Source organism: Lycorma delicatula, chromosome 10 (assembly GCF_047948215.1).
Source record: "Lycorma delicatula isolate Av1 chromosome 10, ASM4794821v1, whole genome shotgun sequence".
NCBI lineage: Eukaryota > Metazoa > Arthropoda > Insecta > Hemiptera > Fulgoridae > Lycorma > Lycorma delicatula.
In genome coordinates this window covers 82,374,522-82,387,348 of record NC_134464.1, presented here as the reverse complement: position 1 = coordinate 82,387,348, position 12,827 = coordinate 82,374,522, and the positions used below count along the sequence as shown (strand labels likewise).

Sequence of the window (12,827 nt, the reverse complement as noted above, 5' to 3'; positions counted from 1 at the left end):
ACTTTACCTTTCGTATTATATATTGGTGTACCATCTTTGTTTAACACATTATTAGATTTTAATTTATGTACCCCAAAATTTTCCTTAACTTTCCTGTATGCTCCGTCTATTTTACCAATGTTCATTTCTCTTTCCACTTCTGAACACTTTTCTTTAATCCACTCTTCTTTCACCAGTTTGCACTTCCTGTTTATAGCATTTCTTAATTTCCGATAGTTCCTTTTACTTTCTTCATCACTAGCATTCTTATATTTTCTACGTTCATCCATCAGCTGCAATATATCGTCTGAAACCCAAGGTTTTCTACCGGTTCTCTTTATTCCGCCTAAGTTTGCTTCTGCTGATTTAAGAATTTCCTTTTTAACATTCTCCCATTCTTCTTCTACATTTTCTACCTTATCTTTTTTACTCAGACCTCTTGCGATGTCCTCCTCAAAAATTTTCTTTACCTCCTCTTCCTCAAGCTTCTCTAAATTCCACCGATTCATCTGACACCTTTTCTTCAGGTTTTTAAACCCCAATCTACATTTCATTATCACCAAATTATGGTCGCTATCAATGTCTGCTCCAGGGTAAGTTTTGCAGTCAACGAGTTGATTTCTAAATCTTTGCTTAACCATGATATAATCTATCTGATACCTACCAATATCGCCTGGCTTTTTCCAAGTGTATATTCTTCTATTATGATTTTTAAATTGGGTGTTGGCAATTACTAAATTATACTTCGTGCAAAATTCCATAAGTCGGTCCCCTCTTTCATTCCTTTTGCCCAGCCCGTATTCATCCACTATATTTCCTTCCTTGCCTTTTCCAATGCTTGCATTCCAATCTCCAACTATTATTAAATTTTCATCTCCTTTTACGTGTTTAATTGCTTCATCAATCTCTTCGTATACACACTCTACCTCATCATCATCATGGGCGCTTGTAGGCATATTGACGTTAACAATCGTTGTCGGTTTAGGTTTTGATTTTATCCTTATTACAATGATTCTATCGCTATGCGTTTTGAAATACTCCACTCTCCTCCCTATCTTCTTGTTCATCACGAAACCTACTCCTGCCTGCCCATTATTTGACGCTGAGTTAATTACTCTAAAATCACCTGACCAAAAGTCGCCTTCCTCTTCCCACCGAACCTCACTAATTCCTACTACATCCACATTTGTCCTACCCATTTCCCTTTTTAAATTCTCTAGCCTACCAACCTTTTTCAAGCTTCTAACATTCCACGCTCCGACTCGTAGAATGTTATTTTTTAATTTTCTGGTGACCCCTTCCTTAGTAGTCCCCACCCAGAGATCCGAACGGGGGACTATTTTACCTCCGGAATATTTTACCAAGGAAGGCGCCTCCATTATTGCTGTGTGAAAATGCAGAGAGCCACATTTTCTTGGAAAAAAAGCAGCTGTAGTTTTCCATTGCTTTCAGCTGCGCAGTACTCAGAGGACTGAGTGATGTTGATACGGCCGTTTAAGTCGTCCTGACTCACGCCCCTAACAACTACTGAAAGAGCTGCTGCCCTCTTTCAGGAATCATTCCTTAGTCTGGCTCTCAACAGATACCTCTCCGATATGGTTGCACCTTCGGTCCAGCTACTCTGTATCCCTGAGCACTCAAGCCCCCTCACCAACGGCAAGGTCTCATGATTCATAGAGGAGGACATCCCTAATAGTAATGATTAATTGAAGATGCTCTCTCTCTCTCTCTCTCTCTCTCTCTCTCATATATATATATATTTTTTATTTATTTTTTTTTTTTTTTGTGAATAAAATGAAGTAAAAAAACTGAGTTCATTTTCTGCTAAAGAGTAGTTCAAATCTGGTGATCCAAGTCAGAGAGGACCAGTCACATTCTATCTGTTTCTTCTTAACTAAGACCTCATTCATTCTACATCATAGCATGAAAACACATAGACAGATTGTGAAAATATAGAATTCAACTGTTATCAAAATTCAACTCCTCAATTCACACCCAAAGATCAAATAGAAGACTATAAACAAAACTGTTATTTTGTTCAACCCAAGTCCTGTCTCCTCATCCCCATGAAGCATTTTAATCAATAAGTTTGAATGTCATTATTTTATTATTACACAATTTGTATTTAACTAAGTATTCAAAAGATAAATATTTTTGTTCTGTTTATAATAAAGTACATAAATAAAATGGAAAATATAAAATCAATCTGATAAATGTCAATTGTGTACAGTTTCCAATCAGGCTTTGTTAAATTGTTATCAGAAGTGAGAATTTATATGAAAAATTAGTATGTGTTTGGCAAGATAAAGAAAACTGGTGATCCAGTTTTGGATATAATAATCCACCAATTTGAATGAAAAACACAAAATTCAGTGGCACATAAAAATCTCACAAGACCATTATTTTTGATTTTGGGATTCATTTTGAAAAAAAAAACTTTTAAGACATCTTCAACTTTTTAAAAAGAGCACAAAACTAGTACCAGAAAATTTTTTTTTTAAATCTAATTTTACCTGAGATATGATCTCAAACCCCTTCTGTTGCTCCACCTACTAAAGACCGTAACTTCAAACATTAATAGGTAGCATCAACGACCCTTAAATACAAGTCACAATGCCAAATTTGAAGATGATTGGTCCAGCGAACATTGAGTTATTAACCAAAATATATGTTGACACACACATTCGCTAACTTACATAAAAACAAACAAAATTGACTTCTCTTTTTTTCATTTCTCAACATTTTATGACCCACTGATTCCAAAAAAGGGAAAAGGTGGTGATTTTTGGCACAATTACCTTGCTGTATACTTTTTGTTGTAGTATATAATATAATAGTAACGTGGAAAATACTGTATTAAATTCTATTAACATTCACCCAATGACCCTAAAGATTATACAATTAATAATATATGTCATAAACAATAATAATAATATACAAACTAAGATATGCAAAAGTGAAGTCATAATGGTTTGTCTTAAATTTTCAAGATTAATATACTTGTGGTTAACACAAAATATTAATGCATGTGCATTGATGCACAAGTGTGATTCACTGCTAGATTAGTAATTCATAATCTGTAAATTTAAAAATTTGTTACATAATAAATATGTAGTAAATTTTATTATATTAACAGCAGAAAGCAACAGAAATAAATATGATTAAGATAAAAAATTGCTTTAATATGGTAAAAAAAAAATAAATAGAAGTGCATAAATAGAAAATTATCTTATAGCAAAAAAGAATCTATTTTTTTACAATTTTGATCTAAATTATTTCATATTAAAACATTATTTATTTGCAATAAAATTATCAAATACATTAAACAAGCTCAATTAGTAATAATAAATAGTAATTTGATAAAGTTTACTTAAACATAAAATTTAATTTACTTAAATATAAAAGTCAATGTTAAAAATCATTAATTTTATTTATCAAAAATAAATAAAAATTAAAAAAAATTTTTGATTAGAAATCAAGAAACTAAGTGTTTCTTGAAAAACTAATAATTAATTTAGAAATAGTTCAATTTTAACAATTTTAGTCCTTTATTTTTATGTAAAACTACGTAAATATTAAAGTGCAGTTTAATGGAGTAACTATTAACAATATTTATATTTTTAGATCAGTATGACACTTTTTATATAGAATATACCTTTTTTTAATTTCGATCTTATGGTGTAAAATATTCAGTTTTTATTATTGGATTTTTTGGTGAATAATCAAAAATGAAAAGAAACAATCATACAGAAAAAAGAAAGATAACATGAAGAAATATATCTCAAAAAAACAACAAGAAGAGGAAGAAAATGTTAAAACCGAAGAAAGAATAAAAAGATTTCCAATCCCTAGTATCCCACGCACATAAAAAGCAGCAGTATTTAACATACTCTAGTTGCATTCCTAAGAGTACAGTGATGACTTTTAGATCGCCATAGATTTTCCACTTGTGTTCAGCATATTTGATTGAATCTAGGAGGACTGCCATGTTTGCATGAAATCTCCTTCATATGAACTGTTGCCTTAATCCATTTGGCTACACCAGCTTCATGCTTCATGTGAACTGCATGACCAACAAGAATAGAAGGAAGATGTTTGCCATTGTGAAATAATACAGCTTTCAAGCTAAGCTTGGAGGAATCTATGAATAGCCTCCAATCAGTTGGATCATGATTTAAATTCAAACATTTCATCAAGCCATTAACGTAGCAGCAAATAACGATTGTTTTTCTTCTCAAATAAAAAAAAAAAAAGCAGATCCCTATGACGATGTCTGTAGTGTGAGACTCTGACATCATATTGGAGAAGATTCCAGTGCTGTAGTCTTGACCCTAGAAGTTCTGCCTTCTCTTTCTACAAATCAAGGTCTCAAATGAGATCACTCAATTCCACGTGACTCAGTCTGTGCGGTTTATCATCTTTTTCGTCAAAATCAGTCATGGGATGTGGGAGGCTTGTTGAGTTCTTCTTCCACACTGTCTTCATTTTCTACTTCAAGCTCATAATTTTAGGGTGGAATAGGAACTGGTAAACTATCTGAATGTGGAACAGGTCGAATAGCAGATGGAAGATTAGGGTACTGAATAATTTTTTCTTCATTGACAATCCTGCCTTTGTAGGTGGAGTCAAACAGAAATAGCAGTTATCTGTATGGTTTGTAGGCTCCTCCCAAACCATAGGCACAGTAAAAGCCGTAGATCGTTTTTAATTTTTCAGCCATTCTGGTAGTATAACTGAACAAGAGTTGCAACATACATGTGGAGACCATGAACTTATCCTGTTCCCCTACATTCATACCAAAATAATGCTGATAGGCAGTCTTCATAAGAGGTGTCAGATTACGTTTCTGTGATGAAAATGTTATTTCACCACAAATGTAACAAAAATTATTCACTGAAATTACACATTTTCATGGCATTTTGATTTAACAAATTTTTCACTTCAAAAGTATTCAAAAACCAGAAATTCTACACTAACAACAACAACAACAATATGAAACTCACAGTCTCAGCAACAGTAATAACATTTATAACCTAAAAACAGCTGGGAATGTTGTGTTTTGTCATTTAACAGGTGTGACAATTCCAAAAACAAAATGATCCCCGAAACTGTAGATCAGGTAAAAAATGACATGTCATTGTATCTCCACAGCAAGAACGAATTGGTCATTTTAACAGTGATTTTTTAATTCAGCAGATGAAAATACATAAGAATAAGCTATTTCTGAGCCCGAAACATTGTTGGGCAGTCTAATCAGAGACTGCCCAACTTAAATAAGAGTGATTATTGTTAGTTAAAAAGCATAAGCAGCAAATGACATACTATAATTATTATAAACATCAAGATAATTATGAAAGAATTATTTTATATAAATTCAAAAGAAAATTATTTAAATTTATCTAGTTTAATTTTTTTTCTTTTGAATTAAAAACAAAATGGACATAATATACTTAAATTTATCAATTTTTTCTGAAACATTTTTTATAATTAATCAAATACATTATGTAACATTATATGAGTAATTCAATTGCAGTGTTTTAAATATTTATACACTCAAATAATCATATCTTCTACAGATATGGATGTCCTAAACAAAATTATATATAAAAGTGCATTCTAACATTAGAAAGTATTAGCACATCACAATTGTTGTTCTTAGCTTGACTTCAGAAGTGTAGTTTGGGACAGCATCCACCTGACCCAAAATAAACAAAATTTTAATTAGTACTTTATCATTTTAATTCTTTGAAAAAAAAAGATTTTTCAACACAATTTAGTAATATATTTTACATTTGAAAAACATTAATATTAAATTACTATATTAAAACAAATATATTTATTTAATGAAAATTTTCATATAATATGTTATTCAGATCAGTTCATAATTATATATTACATAGATCAAAATAGAAGCGAGTAAGTATTCTTAGATAAAGAAAAGGGATCCCTAGTATTTTTGGGCCGTAACCAAACCTGATCAAAAGAGTACTACAATATACAAAATTAATAATAATGGAAAAAAGAAGTGAAGAATATGTAAAAATAAATATTAGTAAATAGAACACAAAAAAGATAGTGTATAGAATTAATATGTATTTAGAAAGCAGAAAATTCAAGTTTAATCAACGTTAAAAAAAAATACATTAACAGAGTACTAGTTGTGTGAAAAAGGAAATCTTGAATTTAGCTTTAAATAGGTTACAAAAAAGATCTTTTAAATGGATTAATCGTGTATAAAAAATGGTAATGTCAGTATAATAAGGTCTTTGCAGTATGTTGAAATATTGTACTGTTTTATATGTAAAATGAATAAAATAGTTCAGTGGTCAGATTTGATATAGATGGATATTATTATTTTTAAGAAAAAAAATGGTTATTATTTTCTAAGCAAAGGTGGTACGTTCATAAATATAATAAACATGACAAGTTCAAATTTTAATTTACTAATAACACTAGTCAACAAAAAATGTTTTTTCATGCTATCTGGAATCATACATGGTGATTTTAACTAATTTTGGGGTGCTGAATTTAAAGCTGTTATCAGAATTTGTGTAATATGTCATGTTTTTTGGATACATATGATTTATTTACCAATAAATGCATAATCACTGTGAAATCAATATTTAAAAAAAAAATTATGTGTATTCATTTAAAATTTGTTTAAATCAAATAAATTTTCATTTATTCAAACACAGATAAACTGAAATACAATAATACAATTTTAAAATAAAATTTTCTTCTAAAAGTCTAAATCATTTGAAATGTCTTACCTTTAATTTTTTATATATGTTGACAAACGTTTTCGCTTGTATGTTGTTTGATTAGTTTCTCTAAATAAAAACCAACAATAGTCATCCATCATTCCAGGATACCATCTTTCTTGGTACTGATGTTTCATGGTCAGAATATCCTGATGGAAACACTTTCCTTGCTGATCGCTGACAGAGCCAAAATGTTCAGAAAAAAGTCTAGGTGAGAGTGTAGGAAATGAATTTTAATCACATCTTATATCCTAGCGTTTATAGTTCTCTAACATCTTATTAACCAAAAAAAAACATAGTTTTCATCTGTTACCTAAAAAACCACCAACATCTTTGAAGGACTTCCATGCAGCTAGTTCATATTCGCTAAGTTTATCTTCAAAAGTTGAGTCCTTAGGCATTTTCTTGATTTTCGACTGATAAATATACCCTCCTGCAGCTTACCATCACTCAATTTAGGAAAACTTAGTTTTAAATGATTAAATCCTGGTCCATTTTTGTCTAGTGCCTTTACAAAATTTTTCATGAGTTTTAAGTGAAGTGGCAGCAGTATGATTTTAAAACTGCTTTCATGCTAACTTCAGAAGAATCAATAAAAAGATGCCATTCTTCAGGAATATACTGATTTCCTCTTTCAACAGCCATTGACATCAGTACACAGGCACAATGAATTTTTCAAAGTAAAATGAGTTTTATTTCATGTTCTAAACATAGAAACTTTTGTTTTTTCTGCTAAAAGATTTCACTGTTGCAGTCTAAACTCCAGAAGTTCAGCTTGCTGCTTTGATAACTTTAAATCACCAACTAAATCATTAAGTTCATATTGTTGAATTAAATGAGATTTCTCATCAGACAGGAAGAAATTTCTCTACATCCTCTACATCATCTGCTTCATTATCAAATTTTTCTTCTAGTAATGTTGGATTAGATGGTGGTACAGGTATAGGTAATTCCGTATTGTACCGGTAAACATGTGGTACCGGCTTTAGTTCAACAATTTATTTCGGCCATTGCACTCCGATCCTTTTTTCAGATTTTTTAAATATTTAATATATTAGTCCCGCCCCGACGGTGTTTCCAGTCTAACAAGTTTCTAAAAAAATATGTATACGAACCACAGAATTATAAGACTAACGTACGTATGTGCTACACACGTATATTCGAACAAAGGTCCGTCTTACAGAAATAGAAGTTTTGGACTGGGGAACATTCTTTTTCGTAGATTCTTTACAATCCATTTAATTGTATTTTTTGTTTGTTTAAGTTTTTCCTTAGAACCGAAATCGGTAAAAATGACCGTTTTTTTCCACTGATCTATATACTTTCTAAAAAAAGTCATTATTTGAAATTTTAAATGAAAAATAGAGGTCAAATTTTATTTGAATTAATAGACAAAGTAAAAACAATTAACTTGTTGGTAAACAGTTACTATTCGTGTCAATGACCATACCACGTTGAACACACCGGTTCTCGTCTGATCACCGAAGTTAAGCAACGTCGGGCGCGGTTAGTACTTGGATTGGTGACCGCTTGGGAATACCGCGTGCTGTTGGCATTTTTCTTTTTTTTCTTGTTCAGTAATTCATTTTTTGTCGGACTATTCAAGAAATTATTTCTGTAGAAACTTTTAATACGCAAGTCTATAAAAAAAATCTCAATTTTTACTAAATTTAATTCGTTAAACATGTTTATACGAAACATGTTGTGAACGGCTGTACCACGTTGTGCATACGTACCGATCACCGAATTTATGTTTATTTAAATTTGATTAATATTTCGATAGAAGCTACAGTTAGAATTCCAGTTCTTCTGGACGAGCCGTTACTAAAATTTCATAAGTTAGATGTAGACCTTTACTCAAATTTAGATATTCATTCGTGAAGTAGTTTTATACACCGCTACGGATAGGCTAATTAGAGTTAAAATTTCAGCTATGTTTTTCGACCAGTTTCTCACGTACAGACATCTAGCCGAACGTTTTATCATTTTTTATAGCTAATAAAAAGAAATGAAGGGATGCTAACATGTAATAAAATAAGCATACTATGACTACCATAATATTGTTTAATGTTCTTTCTAAATTTTAAATTAAATGTTATTTTATTATTAAATTTTGCATTTGCGTTGTAAAAAACATAAAGTTTCTGTTTAAAATAAAAAACTATTTAGAGATTATATGCAATTAGTATCCAAATTTTAGTGTTGAATTGCTAGGGTTTGAGCTTTATGGTAGAGGTGAAAAATCTGAGTTTCATGCTTGTTCCTAGCATAGCAGTAGCATAGCCAAGCCACTGCTCATTTTATTTGTAACCAGTGTCTAGTCTCAAACAGGAAATATACCAATAAAATTACCTGGAATTTATATTTAGCACACTCATGTAGATTACATTGCAAGAAAATTACGAAAATGTTTATTTTTCTTGAAAAAACTTTACAGCTGGATTGATAAAGAGTTTTGCGGGCGATATATTTTGCTCGTATTCACTCAGCATTATCTTCGACACCTTGGTTTTAAGGTGAATTATGCTAAAAAGAAAGCTGTTTATTTTCAAAAGCCAGCAATACAATTAATCTGTTGTTTAAACCCTATAACCCATTACCTTATTTTAAAAATCTTAAAATATTATGTTGTATCCATACATGGTCTTTTTTGTTTGCTATACATAAAGAAAAATATGTCTTCTTTTAAAATGAGTACTGAATTGAAACGTTACCATTTTATGGTGAACATATTTAATTTATAACATGATTGTAATTATAATCTGACTTCTAAATGTTTTGTTACTATGTCGCCAAAGTTTCTTTTTATAGTTAATCTTCTTAAATAAAACAGTTCTAACCAGTTTCAAGAAAATGTAAAAAAAAACTTTAATATTCTTGAGAACTTTTTGAAAAAGATCCAGTGTTCTTTAAATTAATTTAATTATTAAATTTATAATGAAAAAAAAAACAGTATTGTGTTTAATAAAAAAAATACATTATTCAATAAGATTCTGCAAATTAAAAATTTTATTTACAATATGATTACTACTGAAAAACAGCCATCAGAAAATGATGAAATTTCTGTACATCCCTAATTTTTTTTTTGTCTTCAGTCATTTGACTGGTTTGATGCAGCTCTCCAAGATTCCCTATATAGTGCTAGTCGTTTCATTTCAGTATACCCTCTACATCCTACATCCCCAACAATTTGTTTTACATACTCCAAACGTGGCCTGCCTACACAATTTTTCCCTTCTACCTGTCCTTCCAATATTAAAGCGACTATTCCAGGATGCCTTAGTATGTGGCCTATAAGTCTGTCTCTTCTTTTAACTATATTTTTCCAAATGCTTCTTTCTTCATCTATTTGCCGCAATACCTCTTCATTTGTCACTTTATCCACCCATCTGATTTTTAACATTCTCATATAGCACCACATTTCAAAAGCTTCTAATCGTTTCTTCTCAGATACTCCGATCGTCCAAGTTTCACTTCCATATAAAGCGACACTCCAAACATATACTTTCAAAAACTTTTCCTGACATTTAAATTAATTTTTGATGTAAACAAATTATATTTTTTACTGAAGGCTCGTCTTGCTTGTAAAGTCATGTAATCTCGAATTAAAAAATGGCAAAACAATAAATTCGTAAATATATACCTATTGTGAATCGGATTATCCTGTAAAGATTAATTTCGATTTAACGCAGTACGTTATGAAATAATACATTTTTTGAGTTTAAAAGGATGTTGATAATTTAAAAGTGTAATAAATATAAACTAAGGTCCGAGATGGATGCTTCTATTTAAGAAGAAATAATACTTTTAAAATCAGAATTATGAGTAATAGAAGTAGTACTTTGTATAACGGGTGGTAATATTGATAAATATTTTAGTTCCTAAAGGTGATACAGGTAGCGCCGTTGTATATTCTCTATTTAAAATCATTGATATATTTTAAAAGTATTTTTAGTGTTCTAATCTAATCATATTAGAATTATTTTAATAGGTAAATATTTTTTTAATATAATTTTTTTTACTACAAATATTTTTATTAAATCGCAATGAGAATAATATTTGAAATAAGGTAACTTCTCAGACGGTTTATTTCTAAGCTTTCAGAACGGGTCCGTCGATGGTGGCCAACGTAGTTATCGCTTCTCGGCCTCTTGGCTAAGATCAAAGTGTAGTATCTGTTCTTATCAGCTTAATATCTGATACGCCCGGCATCGTTGGGCCAGAATATTAAACTGATTTTTGGAAATGGACGGAGTGCTAGGGGCTTGCTCCACCTCTGTCGCGGGTTAGCCCGGTATTGCAGTACCGCCGGGATTGGCCCATCTAATTTCAAAACAAGTTAGTAAACGAACGATTGGGCAATAGGTGTATGATGGCATACACGACGGATTATGTTTGTTATCTGCGTAAACGGTCAATAACGAATTAACCTTTATCACTGGGATGCTGAAGAAATAATGAGGGTTTAATATGAACAAATTATAATTTAAGCCAGCTTAAGCTTAAACTCGCTGTTGTTGACGGTGTTTAATTTATATTCCAATTCTCTCTCATTACGTGGTGGGGTAAATGTAAGTAATTTGATTTGATTAATATAATTTGCAGCAATTTCTTTACCCTTCTCTGAATTACGCGCAAGATTATTATCATTTTTTACCACTCTAGTAACTGTGAAATAAATAACTAATATCGGGCCTGCTGCGCTTTAGTAAGACTACATCAATAAAAACTTTTTTTTACTAAAATAATAGATTCTTCTTAAATTAAAAAAAAAATCACATAATAAAGTTATAGAAATGTTAGGCAGATCGTTAATTTATGCGCCAGCATACCACGTTGAAACACATCGGTTTTCGTCCGATCGTCTGAAGTTAAGCAACGTCGGGCGCGGTTAGTACTTGGATGTGACCGCTTGGGAATACCGCACTGTTGCCCACCTTTTTTTTATCAAAAGAATTTGTTTCTCTTTTAAGTACAGCTGCAAATGCAGACCAAAAAATGTTCGCTGAACTAACTACCGTTATTTCTTATTAATCATTGATAAAGAAAAACATGTACTGTAATATATTTTATCGGTTCATTATAAAAGGTTTTTTTTTGTATTAAATAAAATATTTCAGTTATTTGTTATATTTTAAGTGTCCTAATTTTTATTACTGTGATTGTAAAAAGAACAATAACCAAATTTTTTAATATCTATTTATTATTACCAATTTAAAAAAATATATATTTTCGACTTTTTGAAAATTTCAAGGTTCATGTATCGAGGAGGTTTTATTAATAATGGAGATATTCACTAAAATTATTATTATTATCGTTTAATATATTTACATCAAAATTAAAAATCGGATTTTATTTAAGAGCTCCCCGTCAGGATTAGGGAATTCAATATTTAAGAATTTCGAGCATTAAATTTTGAAAATGCGAAAAAAAGAAAATTTATTTCGCGGTTCCCATACTGAAGAGAAAGTGTACGAGTAAAATTAATGTAATAAATAACGAACGTTGCTTCTAACTTCGTCCGCTCAAATTCTTTCGACCTTATGTTAACGTAACTAATGAACAACTCGACCATCTTCATCAAATTTTCACATGCGCAACATAAAATGCTTTACTGCAGCACATCGAAATTTCGAATCGAATTTTGTGCTTTGGAACATTTGAATAATTATTTTCATATATTCTTTACAAGTAATTTAAATCTCTTTTTTGGTGTTTTACTTCCTTGTACGAAGATCGCGAAAAAATTCGGTTTTCAGATTTCAACGGAAATATCCATTTTGACCATCCCTGAATTCATTTTTACTAGTTGTCTATACGTACGCACGTGCGTATGTACCTCACATGAGGGAAAAACAATTAGCCGTAGGTTGTTGAAATTTTGAATATAGGACTGTTGTAACATCTCGTTGTGTACCTCTCCCCTTTTGATTGCAATCGATTTGACCAAAAATGTTGAAAATAGCACAAAATCCAAAATATCTTGACGTTTTCTTAACTCCACTAATAAGCTTTTCAATGATATATCGTAAGTGATACTTATTTTCATTGGTTCCAAAGTTAAAGCGAAATGATATTTTAATTAAT

The 12,827-nt window shown here is 30.7% G+C and overlaps 2 non-coding genes across 2 annotated transcripts; both read left to right on the top strand.

Moving 5' to 3' along the window:
• The first annotated feature begins 8,176 nt into the window (after positions 1–8,176).
• LOC142331855 (5S ribosomal RNA) lies at positions 8,177–8,295 on the top strand. The gene has a single exon (XR_012758113.1). It is a non-coding gene; the product is annotated as a 5S ribosomal RNA (ribosomal RNA).
• A 2,580-nt stretch (positions 8,296–10,875) lies between these two features.
• LOC142331850 (U2 spliceosomal RNA) lies at positions 10,876–11,068 on the top strand. Its single transcript, XR_012758110.1, has one exon. It is a non-coding gene; the product is annotated as a U2 spliceosomal RNA (small nuclear RNA).
• The last annotated feature ends 1,759 nt before the right edge of the window (positions 11,069–12,827 follow it).